This window comes from Triturus cristatus, chromosome 9, assembly GCF_964204655.1.
Source record: "Triturus cristatus chromosome 9, aTriCri1.1, whole genome shotgun sequence".
Taxonomy (NCBI): domain Eukaryota; kingdom Metazoa; phylum Chordata; class Amphibia; order Caudata; family Salamandridae; genus Triturus; species Triturus cristatus.
This window is the reverse complement of record NC_140592.1, coordinates 821,577,131-821,601,809: the sequence shown is the minus strand read 5'-3', so window position 1 is coordinate 821,601,809 and position 24,679 is coordinate 821,577,131.

The following is a 24,679-nucleotide window of genomic DNA, read 5'->3' as shown; positions in this document are numbered from 1 at the left end:
GATAAGAGCCATGACCTGGTCCCTCCCCATTTGTTCAGGTAATACATGGTGGTGTTATTGTCCATTTGAACTAACAGGGAGCATGACTGGATGGAAGGGAAGATTGACTTGAGCGCTGGATGTACGGCCCTCAGTTCCAACATGTGGATGTGATACCCCTTCTCCGCTTCCAGAAAAACAATCCCTGAACTTAGAGAGCCCGTGTGGGCTCCCTTGCCCTGGATGGACCCGTCCGTGATGAGTGACTGGGAAGGTCCGGATGAAAGGGAACCCCTTTTAACAAACGAGGGTGTTTTATCCACCATCAAAGGGAGTCTTGGCCTTCTGAGGGAAGAGTGATTTTGTCCTCCTAGCAGTACGAGATCTGCAACCACTAATCCTTAAATGCCTGCTGGAGAGGTCACATGTGCAGCCTGGCATTGGGGCCAATGAAGTGGCAGGATGCCATGGATCCCAATAGGGAGGATACCGCTCTGGCCGTGGGATGAAGGGTGCAGAGGAGAGTCCAACACTTCCTGGTGAATGAGGATAACCTCTCCTCAGAAGGATACACTTCTGCGTCTGCAGTATCCAGAGTTGCAACAAGGTAGTAAATCACTTGAGTCGGGTTGAGGATAGACTTTTTGTAGGTGACTTGAAGACCCAATTGTCTTGGCACTCTAATGCAGGATTGCAGATGTTCCTGCAGTAGAGGAGGTGAAGAGCTCTTGAGCAACCAGTTATCTAGGTATGGGTCGATTAAGAGCTTCAGTTTCCACAGGCAGGCTGCTATCACAGCCAAACATTTTGAGAATGTGCGGGGTGGCTATTGGATTCCAAAAGGTAGGGCCTTGTACTAGAAGTGCCCTGAAGCCACTTGGAACCGTAGGAATTTCTGGTGTTTCCTGGAAATCGGTACATTGAAATATGCATCCTGCAAGTCGATGGAGCACATCCAGTCCCGCTGATGGAGCTGGGGGTAGCAGGACCAGCATCCTAAACCTCTCCTTGTGTATGAACTGGTTTAAGAGTCTTAAGTCGAGAATTGGTCTGTGCTCCCGGGTTGAACCCTTCTTTAACACCAAGAAATAGCGGGAGTAAATTCCCTGCGGTCGTTGGGACCTGGGAACTTTTGAGGGCTTCTTTTTGTAGCAGAATAGCTATCTCTGCTTGTAGCCAGTCTCGTTGATGGGCAGACATTTTCCATGGTAGAACTGACAGAGGAAGGGACTTGAAGCTGATTGAGTAGCCAACCTGCACAATATTGAGCACCCAATGGTCTTATTTTGTGCCACTCGCCAAGGTGTGCCATAATACTCCCCCCTCCCCCGGAGTGGGAAACAGAGGTCAGAAGCAAATGCTCATTGTTTTGTCGGTGGTTTAGCAGAATATGCTGATGGTCAGGAAGCTCTCCGCCCTTGACCTGGCTAGCGCCGATGGTGGTGGGACCTGACCTGATGCTGTTGTTGCTTTACCCAGTGAGGGGTTTGAACCCTCTGCCACTAATGGCAACAGTCATGGGGACGGGATCTGCGCCGAAAATCTTTGCGCTTCTCCAGACCCACTGCATTCAGGGAATCCAGCTCAGATTTCATTTTTGCCATTTCATCATCAGCAGGAGTGCAGAATAAGGAGTTTCCACTGAAAGGTAGGATTAGAATCCTGTGCTGACCCTCCGGTTTAAGTCCAGTGAACAGTAGCCATGAGGAACGCCTAGCACAGATGCAATGAGTCTCCATGGGCTGCTAGATCCAACACGCCAGCTGCCGCGCTAATCACCTGCTTCACCACTAATCCACATTATTGGTGGATCTCTTGGAAATCTTGCCGATCTTCCTTTGGCAGTTTTTCTATGAACCTAGATAGGGAATCCCATAGAGCCCCGTCATACCTTCCTAAAAGCACTGAGGCGCTAGAGACTTTCATATAAGCTGCAGAGAAGTTGCACATCTTTTCCCCCAAGGGAGTCCATCTGCTTACTGTCAAACGGTGGTACTGTAGTGGAGGACACCCCCTGCGTGTGCCTTCCTAGCCGCTTCCACTATGCCAGAGTCTGGTGGTGGATCAGGTCTAGTGCTTTGCATTTCTTTGTAATGTACGATGGTACGAACCCCATCGACGCTGGTTTAAGAAATGTCTGTAGAGCTGGCTCAAGCAGACCAGGGACCAGAGGAAGCATAGATCTAGAAGAAAACCTGTGATGCTGTGTCTAAAAAAAAAAAATGCCAATGTGGTTGGTGCAGGCAACTCAATATTTAGCTTACCTTTACCTAGGACCTCATTGAAGGTGATATCATCCACTGGCAACACCCTGACTGGAGGGGGTCGCAGACAGGGTTGGTGAATAGTCCGGAACAGACTATCTAGACAGGTCTGTGGACCAGGAAGGATATATATGCCTGTGACTCCGCGATCTGGATGAATGAGAGTGACGAGATCTAGGAGGTGATCACCTGTGAGGTGCCCTAGAACAAGACCATCTTGTAGAAGGAGACTGTTCTCCTTGGAGATCTTCGAGGAGATCTCGTGGCAGCTGTCGCAGGAAGAGGAATACCTGCTGAGACCCTAGATGGTGAGTAGATTTGAGAAAAGTCCAAACCTGGACTCAGTCTTGGTACTCTCCACTCTTGCACACTTTGTAACTAGCGTGGTGCAAGATTGACTGGTGGCTTCTGTTGCTCAAGAACCGGAGATCCCTCCGGAGTAATTAACACAAATCATATTCTTAGGGAAGAGGATGTGCCTCTCGATGTGATCTCAACACTGATCGCTGCAATTCAGCTACTTGTATCTCTCGACATCGAGCCTGTTTTTTCAATGTTGGCTTATGAATAGGCTACTGTGACAACGATCTGTGGACTTCAGAACCTGTCACCAAAGTAAGCGGTCTCGAAATCGACTTAGTCAACGGTGCAGGTGCAGAACACACGGCGATTTCTCCCTTAACGTCGTTGCATGCTGCAGAGGCCTTTCTAACATCGATTGCGACACCGATGGGGAGCACACAGGTATAGGTCGACGTTGATCTACTGGACTGCAAAGCAGAGAGGTGTTTTCTCTTTTCCTTTCCGCCCTTGTGCTCAGACCTTACGTGAGGGGAGGGTTCTTTTAATGGCTGTTGAGTCCCGTCAAAGCCACTTGGAGATCTCACCTTTCCGCTCTTGTATGGCATGCAGCTTGATTCTTTCCCCGTCACACGGGGTCCTTCTGGAAAATTGTTGACAGTAGTAACAATTGTCTGGCTGGTGAGAAGATGGCAACCCCACAATGCACACAGTGTGGATCAGATGTTGCCACCTTTTTTCCACACAAGGACATTTGTTGAACAAGGCTGGTTTTTGTACTAAAAAAATGTGACAATAGTCGGAAAAACAGGCTAAAGGTACAGCCTGCACTTAAAACTGTAGAATGCAGGCCAAAAAATGACCATGATACCAATTCTTGACAGAGAAATAAACTGACAAGCTCAATGCTCCAGATTACTCGCAGTTGGAGCCTGAAAAAAGAACTGACCCCTCACCTGCAGGGCAGGATGGGAGCATGGAGGTCTTAAAGGCATGGCACCAGTTTATGCTGTTTATATACCATGCATTTTTCTCAACAAATAAAAGGTATGTTTAAAAGAGAATGCGTGCATGTTCTATGTTACAGAAATGCTATTAGATATATGTATTTTAAATGAAAAATTCAATGCAATTTTGGCGTTTTAGGCTGTATGTTTGTGTATATATGTATGTTTGAGGGTACTTTTAAGCCTTTAAACATACAATTTTTTTAACATGCTCCGGGGAGCTTATGTCTAATGACGAGTATCCCTTGGAAGAGAAACATTGTTATTATTCTCCAGTATTATATCTTTCATAGATTCACAGGCTTGAATCTTCCCAGGCATGGGGGGGAAGCATTACTAATAGATAAGTCTTAGAAAACCTATTTAAAACAATAGAAATTGTTAACTTATTGACCGCGTTTTAAAGCATCCAAACTTTAGCCAAACAGCGCAGGTACCTAGAAGCAATCTTCCTCTTCAGAGCCACCATACTTCAGATTTCTTACGGCAGGTCGTGTAATAGGGAGTCTTCCTTAGCTCTGCTCGGTCAGCTTGGACCTTTTGACCGGTCAGCTATTTGGTGACGTTTGAACCTTCAGCTACTTCGGAGATACAGTAGAAGAGATAACTTCTTAGGCCTTGCAAATATTGTGGAAAAACCAGGCTTTATTCAGAATATCCCCACAAAGAGTGCTTATACAGCCTGTACACCCCCCCCCCCCGCTTAAGCCAAAATAATGTAAGTGAAGTACTTTTTCTGCAAAGACTAAAAGATTGGGAGGCCAGACTGCTTCTCTGGCTCCAGAGAAAGATGACTGCTCAGCCAGACTACTATTCTGACAGCAATGAAAAAAGGACATGCATCCTCTAAAAGGTGTAAGAATTAGGACGCTGCCTCATCGGCTAAAGATCCAGAGGGTGCTAAAGATCCAGGGTGCAATTCCATTCCAGGGAACCAAGTACAGTGAGGTTGAGTGACAAAGCTCTTCCTAGAGCATCCCCCTCCCTCAGAAGATCTCCATCTGCACCTCCTTCCGTTCCGGTGACACCCTTTAAAGCGCCAGTGTCAAAAAACATGCCAGTGTCAAAAAACATGCCTGTCTACAGATCCATCGTTGATAAGTCATCAGCAGCTTCGTCATCAAGAGTAGTGTAGGCGATGCAGTCAGTCTCAACGCCAGTTACCACTGTGGGTCAAACCACTTACCTTCAAGGGGAATATTCTTTCCAGCATAGAATCAGAGAGGTTGCCCGCAGATACTTTTGAGGATCAGTATCCCTATGAAGAACAAGATGAAGATCATTTACAAAAATCCTCTATTACAGATCCTGTGTCTCTGGTTACAACCCAAGGTTAATGATAACAGATTATCACAAAATATTTCCAGATGCTAACCCATCTGCTCCGCAATCTCAGAGCAGATGATACTTCTGACTCTGCACCTCTTCAGAGAAATCCAGCATATCACTTCATGACAGACCTATTTCGCCACCCATCACAATAACAGATAGTCTAGCTGAAAGTGACGAGCATCAACCAGAAGAGGGGGAAATTCTGTTTGATGCAGAGGTTGAAGATTCTAAATGAGATGAGTACATCGCCCCTCAATCTCCGCCTTTAACCGACTCACCACCTGCAGATATAGGTGGTTTTGCCAACCTGCTAGAGAGCGCATCAAAGTGTTTTGACCTACTGCTTCCAACTAAGCATACAGAATGTTTTTTTGTATGACTTTAAATATGTGTTTCAGTGAGGTTCATACCAATTATGGAATTAATCTGGCAGGAGGAACTCAAGTTAAGACTCCAGCATCTATAGGAGTAGTGGTGCTAAAACTCGATAAAAATATAGAACACCAGAGAATGCACTAACTTGTCTTCCTCCAAGGCCTAATTCTGTTATCATGCAGGCAGAACAGAGAAGAGCTAGGAATTCATCCTCAGCTCCACCCAATAAAGAAGGCTGTAGGCTCAATAACATCGGTGAAACTGTTTACAGCCATGGCAGCGACAGATCATAGCCTCGATGCCCTTGAGATTTTAGGAAGATAAGAACAGCAACTGTGGTCTGATCGAGTCTCTCCCAGACCACAAACAGAAGGACCCAAGAGAGATACTTGCAGAAGGTGAGAAAGCCTCTTCGGAGATTGACGCAGCAATGGATATCTCCTCAACTGCTTTCCGTCAGATGGTTGTGGCAGCAGTGTTGAGGTTCCAGGACTGGATGAAAGGTACATCTTTCTGCCAGAGGCAATTTGATGGTGAAAACCTGTTCGGCAAACATGTGGATGAGGCTCTCCAGTCCATTAAATTAGACACTGACCGCCCTCTCTTTGGGTTCACTACAACAGACAGTTTTCTTTCGAGGAGGAAGAGGCAGGGGCAAGCACCCACCACAACCGCTAGAACAGGCCACATAGCCATACACTCAACAGGGATTTCGTTCAACCAATTCCTCACAGACTGCTGCAGTTTCCAACTAGCCTTGACAACTAGCTTGAAGACGCCCTCCAGCTGGAGGGAAATCTCACAATACCTTGGAGACAATGATATGTCTCTTGCACCAGCCATCTCCATTCCATCTCACAAATTCAGCCATTTTCATTCTAAATGCTTCAGTCGTTGGAAAAAAAAAAAAAAACACCTCTTCCAAAAAAATGGGTGTTAGACGTAATCCAGCGTAGTTACTCCCAGGAATTTGTTTAAAAGCCTCCAAATTATATACCACGCAAAACAGCTCACTAGCATCTAGTTTCGCCGAAGCAGATCAGTGCGCTTTTCTCCAAGTGTGCAATAGAAAAAGTTATGCCAGATCAGCACAATAAAGGCTTCTATTCCAAAGTTTTCCTCCTCAGGAAGAAAACAGGCAAATTGAGACAGGTGCATTTAAGGCTTCTGAACAAGTTCATCAAAAAACAATACTTCCAAATGCTTTCTTTGCAGGAAATTCCCCAACCAGTTGGCCCAGGAGATTTCATAAAATTCCTAGATCTGCTGGATGCATATTTCCAAATTCCCATCCACCGCAAACATTGAAAATACCTTGCTTCGAGGTGGCAGGATACCATTTTCAGTTCAAGGTACTTCCTTCTGTACAACAAGTATTTCCCTACTTGGACAATGGGCTTATAAAAGGACCCACCTTGCTCTCAACCACAAACTCAACTCGGACCTTTCTAAAACTGTTAGTCTTTAGGCTTTCAATTGCACAAAGAAGTCCCCACTAACTCCTTCAACAACAGGAGTCTTTCTAGGAGCGATCATAGATACAAGGTCCGCAAAGACATTGCTAACTTCAGAGATAATTCAATGGCTCGCGACAACAAAACTGTCAACAAGAAAATACACTTCAGCACGCAAGTACACATCAATGTTGAGGTTATCCTGCAGCCCGCTAAACCAAACTGCCAGTTACAAATGCACCGGAAAATCTGGACAAGCAGTTGTTGCACAGTTGAGGGTCTTTCGAGGATTCCAACTCAATAACTTGTCAGATGAAGTCCGCAATGTCCTTGCAGGTGGGCATAAAACTTATTTCGATGGGCTCTCATTTATACCAGTATGGCATCACATAGTGATAATACTTCTCTCGAGGGATGGGGGAGCTCATTTGCAATATCTGGAGGTACACAGCAAGCGGACCATGCAGGAAGCTGCTTCCCACATTAATCTCTTGGAGCTGAAAGCAGTCTTCCTGGGTCTTCAGGGTTTTGTACCCAGGTCACGCAGTTCCTTAGTGTTATTTTACTCAGACAACACCACCATGTTCTACCTGTCCAAGCAAGGGGGCATGAGATCGAATGTTCCCTCAGCTCAAGCTCAACAAATATGGGAATGGGTGCACAATGAATGGCCAGACACCCTAAGCCGAACAGACAATGTCACTAGTTGGAGCGGAATTCATATGACCTGACCAAAGTGTTTCAGCTAAAAGGAGAGGGAGGGAATGGGGGGGGGGGGGGGGGGTCAACTTCGATCGATTTACATTTCTTGCTTAGCAGGGTAGTAATCGGTTTGTCAGCAGATAATCTCAACCAGGATCTCAAGGGAATGCATTCAATCTGGCGTGGATGTTTGCATATGCCTACTTGTCTTTTCCTCTCATCCCCAGGATCAACAGGAAGATGAAGCTAGAACTGCGCCTTCTATTTCAAATAGCTTTGACTTCGCAAAGGCGGTACTGTTAAACAAAGTGTCTTCACCCATTACTCTCCTTTTACATTCCCACCAGCAAAGGATTTCCTTTCAATGAGCAATGACGAGTCAAGCTCTGCATCCGCAGATCTGATCCCTAAATTTGACAGACTATCTCCTCCCGACATTGAATCAGTCTGAAGATTGCATAATGGTTCTCGGACAAGCTTGGCGAAATCTACAAATACTGTAAAGCGGAAAAGGTTTGGTCTTTGGTGCACTTTTCACTTAATGCATCCTAGCTCCTGTTGCATCTAGCAAAGTCAGGCTTGTCTCAAGAGTCTGTGAAGGTTCACCTGACACCAATCTCCAGATTCAGACGACAAAAAGGAAAGCTCTTTGTGGTCAAACAGACTCACCAAAGAGTTTATGAAAGGCCTGTTCCAGGCCTTTCCACCAGTGACCTGGCAACTCAACACAGTCTTATCATAATTAATAAGGCCTCCATTTGAGCCAATTAACAAGATTCACTTATAACTTCTTTCCTGGAAGTTGACCTTTCTTCTGGCTATTACCTCTGCAGGGAGAATAAGCAAAATTAAGGTTCGGACAATCCAAGAACCACATCTTCAATTTCAGGAGCACAGAGGAATTCTGAGAACTATACCGAAGTTCATTACAAAGGTACCAACTACTATTCATCTCAATGAGCATTTTGTCTTCCCAACTTGTTTCCCCATATCCATCCTCTGCTGCGAAAAAAAGCTCTTTATACATCAAAAGAATTCTCAAGTTCTACATGGACAGAACTAAATCATTCAGATAAGTCTTCAATGCCTTACCCAGAAAAGGTCATCACATTCCAACATGCAAAAAGCAACATAAGTGAAGGCGCATTCCAAAAAAGTGGCAGGCTCTTCGGCCCAGTTTTTGGGTGTTTAACTCCCCATCTCAAGGGCAGCCACATGGGTTAATGCCCATACATTACCAAACCACTACTGCCTGGACTCATGGCAGAAGGCTGATGTGGCAGTTGGACAAGCTGGTTTACGTCACCCGTTTTATATGGTATACAAGTTTACATTTTTTAAAATAAGATAGTTTTCATATTTCTTTTTACTCGGTTTTATTTAAATGCCTAGGTCATCATTATTGATTAGAAGTTCTGCAGATGTTCAAATGTTATACAAGTCACTTTTATGATACATATTGATGCTTAGGAAAAACATCATCAGTATACCATATTTAAAGTTGTATGGGTTTTATGGTGCGACAGATCGCCTAAACCAACTCCTAAATAAGTTTGATACTTCTGATTTAAGCATGGGAATCTATGAAAGATAATACTGAAGAAAAAACAAGTTACTTATCTGTGCACTGTGGTTCTCCAGTATTACTATTGGTCATAGATTTACATGCGACCCTCGCTCCTCCCCATTCAGGCTTACCATTATTTCCTCTTATGCTCCAGGTATTACACTTGTGCTCGAAATCTGAGGTATGGTGGCTCTGCAAGGGAAGAGTGCTTCTGACTGGCTGAAGTTTAGATGTTTTAAAACCAGGCCAATGGGTTAACAAGTTCTATTATTTTCACTGGGTTTTTAAGGCCTATTACAATTGCTTATCTATTGCTGTTAACATGGGACTCACACCATGACAACAGGGAAGATTCAAGCATGTGAATCTATGAAACACCACTAAACAACAAAAGAGTGTGTAGTACAGAAGAACTAATCTAACGTGTGTAAGTGTACAAGACAAATCACTATTTTGATAAAAGAACCCTCACTCACCAACCTGGTTGGTGACATGCTTCATCATAGGGTTCCACCAGGGGTGCCTACTGCCACCCTGGTGTGCTTAGACGCTGAACTAAAGCGGAGCTTAATGCCGATTGTATACTTATCAAAAAAACAAACAAATCTTAATGTGATAAGTGAAAAAGTATATGAAAATAAAAAGTGCAAAGGTTTTAACCAAAAAACTTTAATGGCAGGAAAAAACCCAGCACTAATAAAAACAAGTGTCATGGATGTTTTCTCCTGGTTTAAATTGGCCAGATACATCCTACTTAATACAAATTAGTCAACATGTTTCAGCTTCTATCCGTATTACACAAAGCTTTCTTCAGGACTCAGAAAAACGCACCACGGCGGTATAGGCACGCTAAGGCCTACCCTAACCTGTGGTGCAATAAACAGAAAGAACTCACGGTTTTGTAGTAGACTTTCGTGTATTACCCAAAAGCCCAGAATGTCTGCAAAAAATGAGAAAAGAATTTAATCAATTTCTCTTATCTGGCATAAAATTTTCATTGAATCAAATACAGTAATTCGCATTTGTTCAGAGTAATCTGTCAGAGGGTAGTATTTATATTTCCACAGGAAATGTGGCTAAAATACTTTAGTCAGCTTTTTAGCTACTAATTTAAAGTGGCAAACCCAGAGCCTTCAACTTTCTATTCGGCTTTTTATTGCCCTTAATAAACGAGTATGAACTCAAGACTAAAAAAAAAAAATTTTTGAAGGAAAAAGCGATTCTTTGAACATGACTGCAAGCGCCAGCAATAAAGTTATTGGCTAACGCGGCACAACCCAATGCGCATAAAAGCATTACAGATATAAGGAGAAAAAGGCTTACATGTAAATAGTAAACACTGCTCCTTGGGTACTACTGGGTGGCGGGAATCAAAGGACCAAAATCTGTAATGATAAGCAATCAGAATAGGTCAAAAAATTCCAAAAGCCATATATATATATATATATATATATATATATACATACACATACACACACACATAGACAAGCAGCTAGGCTAAAAGCGAATGCACTGCCTAGACATGTCACTATACAGTGGTGAGTATTGCCCACCTCAAATGGCCAGCTGCTTTAAAGACCATAAATGATAAATATGTACACAAGTGTATGAGGCAACACAAAGCTGGATGTGCTATGTCAATACAGTAGGAAGCAGATAGTAGAGTCTCAGCTTGTTTTTCACCAGTTTTCTCTAAACTTTTTGCTAATTCTTCCTCTTATCTTGTTCTTTTTTCTCTTTTTTCTCCCCGTTTGTGGATTAAGTTTAATTTGTACAAAATTTGTGACAACCATTATTTTTGTATGATTCCTAACAGCCTTGAAGATAGCCTTTGTGCTTCATCATTTTTAGATTTTCTGGTAAGCAACAGTTCTAGTCTTAGTTACCATTCTTTCCTTCCTCTCACTGTTGAATCTTTCAACACTACGTCAGTTTCTTTGAAGCTTCCACTAATACACAAATGGTCATGTAATGTTTCGGGTTTCCGTTTAGGATTATTTTACTCTACTTTTCTTTTCTACTCACGCCCATTTTAAGGTCGTTGGCTTGTCAGACACCAGGTAATGTGTGTTTCTCTATTTTCTCTTTACGTCTCAGCTGGTTTTTCACCAGTTTTCTCTAAACTTTTTGCTAATTCTTCCTCTTATCTTGTTCTTTTTTCTTCCTGTTTGTGGATAAAGTTTCATTTGTACAAAATTTGTGACAACCATTATTTTTGTATGATTCCTAACAGCCTTGAAGAAGCCCATGTTTGGGCGAAACGCGTTGGCTGTGAATGTGATAGTACCGAACTATGGAATAAAGAATACTTGAATTTTACAAGCTCTGTGTGGACTCTACAATCTGCTTCCTACTGTATTGACATAGCACATCCAGCTTTGTGTTGCCTCTCATACATTTGTGTACCCAATTCATTTATGTTAACTATCAAAAAATACTTCTGTCAACACTTACTCAGCAGGATTCTACAGCCGGCCGAATACCTACAGCGTCCCAGCAGTCCCAGAGATAAAGGTACACAACTCCTGCCAGCGTATATATAGTGTAAAGCAATACGCATGGCGGGAGAGAGTTCCGGTACCCGTAAACGTCCCCGCATCATGCGACCCTTCTTGGTCACGTGAGGTACGTAGTATACGGAACGGATCAACAGTCAAAAAAGCTGGACTGCTAACCTGGTTACCCCGATTACTTTTAACAAAACTTTATTAAAACGACCATTACCATAGCGCAGACATCAATCAACTTGAATGACTGGTTTATGCAAACACAAGACATGAAATGTCAACAATAACAAAGGAGTTCAAGTTGAGATAATGAGTTGACCACAAAAATGGGCAGTTTCGAGGGAACAGAAAAGGTTGAAAGATATAATCCGCCTTATGTCTATCAAGTCAGATTAGACAATAGTTCTAAAATAATAATGAATCATAATAGTGTTTCCTAAGAAAGGGGGAATCTATTCATAGCTAAATTCTATCAGGGACATAGAGATCCAGCCCATCTTCTAATTTAGCAATCGGAACCAAAAGGACTGTCTAGAGTTCAGACTAGTTTATTAAGGGCAATAAAGAGCCGAATGGAAAATAATTAAGTTGAAGGCTCTGGGTTTGCAACTTTAAATTAGTAGCTAAAAAGCTGACTAAAAAAGTATTTTAGCCACATTTCCTGTGGAAATATAAATACTACCCTCCGAGATTACTCTGAACAAATGCGAATTACTGTATTTGATCCAATGAAAAAGTTTTATGCAAGATAAGAGAAATTGATTAAATTCTTTTTTTCTAATTTTTTGCAGACATTCTGGGCTTTTGGGTAATATACGAAAATCTACTACAAAACCGTGAGTTCTTTCGGATTATTGCACCACAGGTTAGGGTAGGCCTTAGCGTGCCTATACCGCCGTGGTGCGTTTTTTTGAGTCCTGAAGAAAGCTTTGTGTAATACGGATAGAAGCTGAAACATGTTGACTAATTTGTATTAAGTAGGATGTATCTGGCCAATTTAAACCAGGAGAAAACATCCATGACACTTGTTTGTTAGTGCTCGGTTTTTCCTGCCATTAAAGTTTTTTTGTTAAAACCTTGGCACTTTTTAATTTCACACACTTTTTCACTTATCACATTAAGATCTGTTTTTTTGACAAGTATACAATCAGCATTAAGCTCCGCTCTAGTTCAGCGTCGAAGCACACCAGGGTGGCAGTAGGCACCCCTGGTGGAACCCTATGATGAAGCATGTCACCAACCAGGTTGGTGAGTGAGGGTTCTTTCATCAAAATAGAGTGATTTGTCTTGTACACTTACACACGTTCGATTAGTTCTTCTGTACTACACTCTTGTTTAATGATATTTTGCCCAGGAGGACTAAGTGGGTTTCTTTCCCTCTATTGTTTTTTGCAAATCTATGAAACACAGCAATACTGGAGAACCACACTGTACAGGTAAGTAACTTTTTTTTACATCGCCTTAGTCTTAAGTCTTCTTGAGGCCTGAACAAAAACAGGTAGCAACGATTCCAAATTGAGAAGTGTTCTCCTTTCACACTCCAAATACAGAACCTCAGACACATAAGTGAGGGAGGACGAGGTGCAAGGGTAGAATCCACTGTTAAGTTGCCGTTACCCGACAAGCAGAGGAAACGATATACTCCACTCCTACAGACACTCCTCTCACACCCTGTACTCATTCAATCCCCTTCACCCTGCACATATACAGGCACTCCTTGCTCATTTACACCACCCCCTTACTCACCTGCATTCAAACTAAATGCATACTTCGTCAGAAGTCCTGATCCACGGCTTTAAACTAATGCTTGCATTTCGGCCAGTGCAGCATGCCTCTTAAGTCCTGTAGAGTAACGCACACATTCAGTATATGGATCTTCACCTTATCAGGTGCTTCTATTGGGCGGTGTCACCTTGCTGTCGATAGCAGCAGTTGTGGTGTGCTTGATGAGATATGGGGGACCATATTGCTTCAGTGTGCAGCTGTCGCAGCATGTAGTTTATAGGCAGGAGTATTTGGTTTTTCAGGCTTGAGGAAAAGTTGGCACCTGGAGTCGAGAAGGGACAGGTCTTGGAAGCAGAGCTACTTGCTTAGTCCTGCTCTTCCCACTTTACTCCATGTCCATTGTCCCTCTCCAGCTCCATGTGGCAGCTGTCTGTCAGCTCACACAGAGGAATGTGACAGGATGACTACCTGAGGCACACTCAGAGGCATCAGAATTCTTAATTCACATAGCTTACTAAAAGGGACACTGAAATTGATGCAGGATGTGGGTGCCAGGAGAGATGGAAACACGTAAGCAGCTGTGACTCACTTATGTCTTCGATGAGGGATTTGCCCTTGCCCAGTCACTACATTTCAATGCGGCAGTCACTTTAAATGAGGTAAAACCTCTAGAGCCAATAGAAATGCAGTACAGGTCTTAGATTAGCAACTTCTGCCAATAAACTGCCAGATGGAAGAACAAACATCTAGGCGGAGCAGATGTCCCACTCCAGGTAGTGTTTCTTAAAGCTTTTTTTCAGGAAATCCCATGAAGTATGGCAACAGCATCATCATGCTGGACCTAAAGAAGCTTAAAGCTACCATCTCTCCCCTTGAAAGCCACAACAGAGAAGGTCAATACTGCATCACAAAGACACCACCTGAAACTGGCCAATACCACAATAAAACAGTACAAAGCGAAAATATGTAGGGGGGGTGGGGGGGGGGGGGGGGGGGAGTAAACAATTTGACAGATGTGAGGAGATCAGGCAAAGATTATAGGCTCAGCAGAGATATAATCAAGAGGATTAATTGGATATGCACTTCGGCCTACCACTGGCAGGTAACATACTATACCGGCTCAAGTGAAATTAAGGCAGTACTCGATCTAATGGCATTGGGCTGAGTCCAAGAACACATTCAGATGTAGCAGAGATCACAAAGCCCACTTTTGGTTTATATGCCAATAATGGAGGAAATAGTCAATATTAATCCTGGACGTCAAATTCCCCAGAGTTGGACCTGAACAGCTAGACGTGAAGCATACCCTCTAGGCCATTGCAAAATTCCACTGACTGCATCCATGTTAAAATAGTACCACCAGTAGACATGGGACATGTACATGCAAACTGAAAGCATTTACTACTCAATTAACACACAAGACATTCAGGATGCCGGTACAGCTTTACAAATGTAGTGGCAAAATACACTAACATGAGTCATCTTCAAACGCTCTACCGTGAACCAGTAGTTTGAAGGCCATGTGGTGAGAAATGGTTATTAATTTTTATCGGAAATATATTGAGAATCAATGCTAAAGTACATGTATAAATGGTGTGCAGTTCCTTGGGGAGTGTGAAATAGTTCAGGTCTGTGAAATAACCTCCCTTTGGAGGAAGTGCCTTCACACACCGCGAAGGGTGTCATGCTTCGTCATTTGGACGTGCTCCTCGTTGGGCCAGCGCTGCAATGCCAGACAGGAACCCGCAAAGGGGCGCTTTGGCACAGTTTTTAGATAAAACCACTGGGTGCGTGTGAACTGTAGTGATGTAACAGGACAAACAGAGCCAGGGTAGGCAACAGGCTAGTTGCCACGCTGCCTGAATGTCGTTCGTGTATGACAGGCCCCGTTTGCCTTTCCCGTCAGCTTATACCCAACTAATGGGGGGGTGGGGGGGGGCGGGGTTCGTAACACAGTAAAAGCGAATCTTGTATTTATTCGTATGGATGGTGACTTGAGCGTCTAGTCATGTTGGTAGCACTAGCCTTGCGGCAGTGTAAGTTCGATAATTTCTTGATTAACCGGTCCAGGCGAACAGCTGATAGAATCCTTAGGGGCAGACAATGACAAGAGACAGGTTGACCCTAATACACAGCAAGCTCGCTATATAGGACAATTGCCTCTAAATAGGGCCACAGTGTTTCACTTATGTTAGTAAGTCTGGTGAATATAATTTATGAAATAGGGCCTTCTTAAACCTATTTTTAACTCGCCGTTTTCACATCGCTACACTACTCACTATAGTTCACACCCCCCCCCCCACACACCAAGCCGCTTCATATAAAAGAACTCTGCCGAAGAGCCCCTTCGTGGGTGCCTGTCAGGCATTGCAGGGCTGGCCCGACGAGGCGCACGCCCAAATGATGTAGCACCTGAGGGCACTTCCTCCACCGGGAGATAATTTCACAGACCTGATCTATTTCACACTCCAAGGAACAGCACACCATTTATACACAGACTAGTATTGTGAGGGAGTAAGTGTGCTGGAACTGTTTAACAAACAGCTCCAGTTTCCTCTATTTTTGTGAAAAGTTAAAGTATGCACATAAAATTTAAAATCAGTTACATCGAAATAGAACATTACCGGTTGACTACCCACATCTATGTCAAGCAACTGAGTGGGAAACGTGTAGGACATGTAACATGCCCTTAGCATCAAAAAAAGTAGTGGCAAAATGGACAACTGAAGGAAGCTAGAAAGGAGTACTTAACTCTTGAACAGCCAGACAACCAGATTGATAAACTTACGATTCTGCACAGAACAATTCTGCACAGAACCAAGAACTATTGCCATTCCCATATTAAAAGTGAAGAACATGAGTGACTGTTACTCCTTGTTATACACCATTTTTTTCCGTTAGTTCTTTAATGGATGCTGGTGGGTATCGGCCGCTGATCACGAGAAGTTAGGTAATTAACTAATCGTGAGTTCTCTTCAATGGAAAAAACATCCCCAGTATATAATGATATTGCTACCATAACTTGTCGCCGCAATACATGGCACCAAATGGACAATTGGATTTTGTTACAGGACAAGTTGATTTTTGAAGCAACCTGCCCCACGGACAAGTATATATTTTATTAAATTCCACACCACTGATGAAGCAACATGTATCGAGACTAGCATCATTTGTGGATATATATCCCTTCTGATATAACATGAATGTGGGCAAACAATCCTTAAACACCAAGTTTGTCAATCATTTTCTCACATACTGTACATTAAAGTTGAAATACACAAAATGAAAATACACCTACCAGACTACTAAAGAAAATTCCAAAGAACATGAACTAGAAAGTATCTCTTAGCCAGACTATTTGCATAAAAACACAATTACCCACAACCCCACCCCCGCCAAAAAACTGCTCCAAACGCCTTTTGAAAATAGTTTAAAGGTTCTTACGTAATCCGTCTTCACTGCTTGGACATTCAAGTTAACATTGATATTCCATTGTAGTTTGGGAGGGGGTGGGCAGAAGGGACATGTCTCATACCTCCATTTCACTGACAAACCATTAGGCATGGGAGCTACTGCAGGACAAGCAAGACAATTTCTACCACAAGATCAACAATGCTACACCCCAGACTGATGACTGCTCTCACCCACCAAACATCTCCTACAGAGTGATACAAACCCCAAAGAAGTATATAAAAAAAAATATATAGAACTAAACAAAAATGTAAAACCGAAATGTTGCAGGGTCAGAAATGAGAAATGTTTGGAAAAACTGAAAGAAGTCATCAGGTGAAATCAAGAACTAGGAACTAGACACCGTGCATATTTAAACGGACCATTGTTGCATAGTGATATGTGGTCTTGATGTTTCTCATCGCTTCTTCCCCCTCAAATCCACACTTTGCAACAAACGTCACACAAAAGTTAAATACAATGACTGCAAAGGTTTGCTTTTAGAAAACGACGGAGCACCACAAAATCGTATTGAGAACAATTCAGAGGCTGGTTCACACTTCAGATTCAGTCAGTGCCCCACATGATTATCTGCTAATACAACTGTAATGACAGTCACATGAATAAGGTGCCACCATTAGTTGGATGCGGAACTGAATCCATCTATTGCGTTCTCTTCAGTGGTCAATCGTGCTGGTGGAGGAGGCCGATAAGTAATATGTTGAATTACAGCAAGTACACAGAAAGCTGCATGGGTAGTATGGAGACGTTTTACCAATTGTGATGCACATGTTTTCCCATGAGGCATTTTAATTGTGTGGAAGCAACGCCATGAAACTGTTCGTGCACCTGCACATATGTATAGAAAGGTATTGTCTCTCTTTTATAAGGTCACTATGGATGGACATTATACAGAGTGTGTAGGCTGCTAATTGCACTGGTCATGATCAGTGGTTTACTGTAGGATGTTAAATGTTAACCTGAAACCACCATCACAAATGGGTATGAATCTAGGTTTCTTGTAAGTCATGATTAACTATTTGTCTGGCATGCATGTCAGATATTCCCCCATGCAAATTAAGGTCAGGTGTCTGCCTAGAAAGTGTCACAGAAGCAGCCTTCCCCTTGTGTAGTGTATCAAAACCTCCAATGTGGGTGGGCTCCATTTAGCAATGGGTAATCCTTGCCATTATTCACCTGGCTTAAAAAAAAGCCAGCATAATTCCAAAAGTCAGACAGTTGAATGAGCACGCCCCTCATTCGATTGCCAGTAAAATGGAAGACATCAGACATGATAGTGATGATTTTTATGCCTACATAGCTCATTCGGTGCTGTGGCCGAATGAGCCAATATTACATGCCCAGAAGTGCCAGAGACTTGCTTATCCTACCCCAGTCAATCCTAGAATGACCCAATTTGAAGGATACTTTGCTGTACAGCACATACCACTACAAATCTGTTCATGAAATCTATTCCAAAGTACCCGTGCATAACTGATGCTGAAAGAGGAGGAACAGGTCGATGGCCCTTTTAATGAAAACGTAACGTTAAGAGATTTCACTTTGGGATATTTTGCCAAAGACAACTAGTGTTCTGGCCAACATCATGCTACGTCAACTAGACACCTACATACACATTTAGCATCAGGCAATGACATCCAACTTGCTCAGCGTAGAAAGACCTGAAGAAACCCTTAAGACAAGAAAAAGGTGAAGATACAAACTGCAATCAAAAACACAAATACCTTTATCAAAACACCTGCAAACTCATTCAACCTACATAAGATAGAAACAATTAAATCAAAGCAAGAAACAGATTCAGTAGAATCAAATGTAGAAACTCCCCAGAGGATGACATCCGAGTCACTACATGAGGAGGACGGGGTTGGATACCATCTGCCACTCAACTCCAAATAAACGTCTCTATTCAAGGGCTATTGTCAACGGATTAAACTGAAATTAGGAAGCAGTTAAGACTGGTGTTTGCCATCTGATTCAGCACTAAGTAAATGCAAATACAGAAACTGAAGCAAAAAGCAGGTATAGCACCTACTAGGTTGTGATAATCCAAGGTAATAAAGGAGTAGAGGCTACTGCATTAAGACAACAGTAGGTGCTATAAAAAAATGCATTCTTAACCCATGTTTACATTCAACAAGAAAATACAGATAAGACATCCACAAAGGATTAGTTTAAAAGAGCAGCCCTAGAATGTCCACACACAAACTAGGATGAGAAATTAAATCAGATAAAGGATGCAATACAGAGCTGTCCCCCGGGACAGCACAAGGGTCCAAAGGTCTCCCAGTGGAGTTTTGCTTCACCTACGCAAATGTGCTGCCAGAAATGGTCATCTGTGTATGTAGCCTCCCAAACTAGACGAGAGGCTATGATGGTTTCCTCAATCCCAATCATGTGCTGGCACTAGACATGTCCTCATATCCCGCTCTTCATACTAGACCGAGAAAACCAAATGGATTCATAGCCAAACACTGCCGCCAACACCTTGAAGAAATGCAGCAGAACCAAACAAAATTAATGGTTGTCGAAAAACCATGAACAGGGTTTACACACTCAGCTGAAAGTACCTGCTTGCATTAGTCTAATGGGCTTGAGCTTAATCACACTAGTGTTCTGCACCAGTAGGATGTTTGTATGCGGATGGACCGACTGAGAAAGCCTCAAAATAGCGAACAAACATTGCTGTATGCAGAGGATGTGCTCTGGTTCCTCAGGCAGAAAGATTAGTATTAAGCTGTATTGATTACCTAGAGGAATTTGGACATCTCAGACCTCGATACCACCTAGGGAAGCCTACATTTTTCCTGGTTCTACCCTACAGGAGTAACCACCTCCCACATCTATGTAATGCGGGAATAGGACCTGCCATTATTTAGGAGTGCACATTTATCACACACAAACTTAAAAGCTGGAAATCTGGCCACACCATCAGTTGCTCGGGTCTCAATTCAAGACATTCTACAGGTTAGTAATTGGAATCCTCATACAGGCAAAGATGGTAATACTCCTACATGCATTTCATTACTTAGTTAGACTACCACTGCACCCCCCCCCCCCCCCCCCCCCGATTTTTATTACAGAAACCCAGACATTGGCCTCATGAGGGTCTGACATATGCATGTTTGCACTCTCACTACTTTGAAGCTCCCATGTCAGAGGGTGTACAGGGATCAGAGCACTTTGAGCTTTATTCCTAGCAGTGATGCAACTACTTTTCACAATAGGGGAAAGCAGGTTTACAGTGACATTTTAATAGGGCCTATTCAATATGACAAAAGCCAACCAGCTTGAAGACTATGAGGAGAAATACCTCAACCATAAGAAGGCTGGGTTAAATCCCTGGACCACCAGCAGACTCTAGAAATGCCAGTTAGATAACTACAATTGAACTACTTACAAACGTACCAGACTCCTACAAAAGACAATAGGATTTATATTTTTACTACAGAACAGTGACCAGGATGTAAATAAGATTCAAGGTGTTACCACATGCTATGTATCGTCCAGTTATATGGAAGTTCGAGATGGAGGTAACGGACATTCAAACACCAAAGGGGTTTCTATTCAGAGAATATGCCTGCTGGGGCTGTACTAGAGACTGAAAGCAAACCAAGTAGCAGATTCTAAGAACTGGCACTACTGACTGCTAATATAGTGACCATGACAGTGTGGCAATCAGTAAATGCACCCGCATGAAGAGTAAAGTAAGTAAAAGGTTGAAGTGGTGAACGCATGGCACCCAGAGAAGAAAAGCAGGGGGGGGGGGGGGATTACCCAGACAGCCAAAAGAGCACTAGCGGGCAGATGTACGGTTGACATTCACAGAGCTAGGGAACCATCAGACCACTCTGATTAATGCAAACAGTCAAAGGGTACATGTAGCAGGGTAGCTGCCTGCTCTTTTCGCGCCTTACTGAGGATCGTTGCAATAGCGGGAGAGCCTGTCAAACCTCTGGGGACCTAAACTCCGATCTTTCCCAACTCACGCGCATTTAAGCTCAATGTCACCCAAGGACGCGCCCGGGTGAAGGGCTGGCCTGTCCACGCCAGAAGCAGGCTGCCTCCTCCCCCCCCCACCCACCCTAACATGGTAGTCCTTAACCACCCAGGCATTAAGTAACGCTTGCAGATGGGGTAATGGAAGAGCAATCTTGCGACACATGGAGGCGAGTCCACTAACCCCATGGACTCTTTCCTCCCAAGGGCATCTGACACACTGGAAAAAGATTGAAATTAGTAAGTGCAGGCTCACTATGGGGGGAACCAGGTATGACAGTTGAGCATTCAAACACTGGCAGTAAATTTCAAGTCTCACCTTATGGTTCAGAATCTTTTTAGCAAAAACCAAAGGAAATGATGGACGGAGTGTTGAACATTGCAAGCACTCACCCCCAGTCAACTGATCTGGGTTTAATCCGTCACCGCTCTTTAGCCCACTCTGCCACCCCAGTTCAGACATGGCCATATGCAAATCAGTCTGACCCTGTGCCTCATGGGAACAGTCCAGCCCGAACTGCCAAGCCATGTCTTCCCTGGACCGGAAACAAGCTTCCTAGGACCGGTTTCTGGCATTTCAGCCGTCTTCAGCCAGGCTTGCTTGAATCCAGTGGCAAAGTGAGCAAGGGACTCACGTCTGAGCATACCGTGCCAACTTATGGCAAACAAAGCAAAAACCAAAGGAAATGATGGACGGAGTGTTGAACATTGCAAGCACTCACCACCGGTCCTAGGAAGCTTGTTTCCGGTCCAGGTAAGACCTGGCTTGGCAGTTCGGGCTGGACTGTTCCCATGAGGCACAGGGTCAGACTGATTTGCATATGGCCATGTCTGAACTGGGGTGGCAGAGTGGGCTAAAGAACGGTGATGGATTAAACCCAGATCAGTTGACTGGGGGTGAGTGCTTGCAATGTTCAACACTCCGTCCATCATTTCCTTTGGTTTTGCTCAGAATCTTTTTAGACAACTACCTAAAGGGCCATCAGTGGACACAGCAGTTTGTGCTACCGTTAGGCTTTTTTTTTTAACAAATCAGGGGGTCAGGTCCCTGTGTTTTTTTTCCCAGGTTTCCCTCTGCCCAAAATACAACACCCACTCGAAGTAAATTACTAACCCCCTGCCAATTCGCAATAGATTCCCTGCGCTGGCAGATCTTGAAGCCTGTGATTGACAGCGGTCGAACGGGAGGATTCCTATTTCTGTAGCCGGCTGAGATTTTAGAAGGGCAAGAGTATCCCATGCATAGTATGGAAATAAAGGAGCAGATTAAGTCAATTGCTTAGACTATTGCAGGATTGGGTTCCAAACTGTCTGATCATGAATGGGTAAACATTACTACTTACGATGTGATAGGTTTACAAGAAACATGGGAAACTGGCCCTATCCATATAGATTGTTACTCTTTTTAGACTACTGCCCTTCCATCAAAATCAGGTCTCGCTAGGGAAGAGATCATGACATTGATGTATAACAGTCTAAGATTAGAAGTCTTGTCCACCCATAATGATTCCCCCGATTACAACTTATTACCTCTAAAAGGCACAGGAAGCAATACCGTCCTTTTAATCTATTATAATAATTTTGCTGGATAAATGTCGACTTACTGTAGGGACAATAGAATGCACTATTTAACACTTAAGCAGATACCTTGCATCCTTTGGTTGAGCGATTTCAATGCGCATAGTTTTCAAACAAGCAATATGTAGATTAACTGATGAGGCAAGTGACATTATCCCCCATAACCCTCATGGCGATGCACTGAATAAACTTCCCAAGATTAAAGATTTAGAAATAATTAATCCCATTGATTAGAGCACAGGTTGGATTAAAAAAATATAGGTACCATTTGCCAGGGTTCAAGTATTGATTGCATGAGTTTGAATCATTTAAAAATGTAAATTAAGACTTCCAAATGACTTAAATTATAGCCATCATGCGTTTATCTTCTGTCAACTAGTATGGGAAGGAATCCATACCAAGCAGATGAGGCACGTTAACCCCCCATCATTATAAAGAAAAGTGAACGTAAAGTTATGCTCTTGTGCCACCAGTAGAAAGAGGCTATGAAGGCCAGACTCAACATTGGAGGCAGCTTGGGAACAACTCCCATCAGGCTTCCATTACATACGTTTCTGGATGACAATTAATGCTCCCTTCTTAAAAGCACCTACAGACCTTAATCTTGACTCCCACAATAGTAAGAATCTTAGGTTGCCCATTGTTCCAAAATACTTGATCCCACTAGTGAGGGATTACAGAAAGACAATATGCTACCACAAAATTTATCTTTTTTTAACCATCTTGAGGTAGAGAATCCCTTATGCAGTGCTCTAGCAAATGGACTTCCGACCCGGACAGTACCCAAATAGATTTCTTCTCAGAGCAGCTGGATCTTTGGGAGCGCAGTATTGACAAATGTTTTCAATGTAGTTGCCTGTGTGGGCCAGTTAGATTTGTGGCCGAAATCTATTTTAATCCCCATTTACAAAAAGGGAGACAAGTCCAAGGCAAACAATTATAGGCCAATTTCACTTTTGGATAGTACCATCCAACTTATGGACCATGTTTTATTGAATAGATTGGAGGAATGGGCCACATGCAACAAGGTTTTGATTCCGGCCTGAATACGGTTTTAAAAAGGGGAAGGCACTACGGATCAGTGCCTTAATCTAAGTTTGCTTATTGCCAAGTATACACAAGCCAAACAAGGTAAGCTTTACTTGGCATTTATGGATCTATCCGCAGTGTGCAGTTACATTGCCCATCATCATCTCTGGAGGATTCTGAAGGCGATGGGCATGGACGAGGCAATTATTTACTTCAGACACCTATACTATACGGCTCCGGCCTGTTTCGGATGCAGGGAGAGTGCTTTCCTATCAATTTCAATCTATACCAACAGGGTGGAGGCTCCCCTGCTAGAAACTACGTTGGATGTCCCGAAAATGAACCAGGTGTGCATTCCCATACTACTTAACGCTGACAGTGTGGTGCTGATTGCCTGCACCAGTCAGGCGCGTCAGAAACTTCTAGATGTACATTTGAATATTATGCATAAATTGGATCGAAAAACGAATGAGATAGTCTTTTATTTTAATCACTGGTTACAAGGACAAGAAGGCACCAACCTCTTATAGGGCAGGCCGAAAAGTGACAAGCATAAGTTCTCATATTTAGGAGTAACCTTTGATAGTCTATCAAATTGGTCACATATGAACTACTAGGGGCCTAATGTTAGAAAAAAAGTAATACTGCTTTATAATCCTCAACTAAAAAGCTGGGAGCAATACCTTTAGATATGATTACTAAATGTATATATGGCCAAATCCATCTCAGTAGCAACCTACGGGGCAGGTATATGGGGTTATTCTAACCCTTCAGCTCTCCAGGCCATTGAAGACCTCTTTTGGAAAAAACTAGTAGGTCTCCCAAAAAGCTGTTCAAATTTCATCCATCATTCAGAACGGAACATTCCATACATATCCGACCAGATTAGCCCGGCTCCAATTTCTTATTCGCACTTCATCTCGAGAAGGTAATCCATCAACCTCACACATAGGTTCATTGAAGAGTCTTTGTAATTATCATATAGGATTCCTTAGATTGTGTAGGTTAAAAATAGTTTAATCTCCCCAAGCTTAGTACATATTTTCGTAATGCCCAGGAAATATTCCACCATTTCTAAAAAGGAGATTAAAACTTGATTTATAAATATAATGGCAAAAGGCGGCTTCAAAACAGCTTGAACAAAAAACACAGTAAAATCAGATTAAGAGGGACCGATTACGAACAATGGGATGGGCCCCATATTTACTCTGACTAAACACCATAGATTTAACCTACTTCGGTTCAGTTTAAATCTTACCCCTTGTATGTTAGGCTATCCAATAGAAATATAAATTATTTTACAACACATCCCACCATGTTCATGCGATGGAGAGTCTACACAATCTAACCTGCATTTTTTCTTCTTTTGCAAATTTAATTCGAACCATCGTAA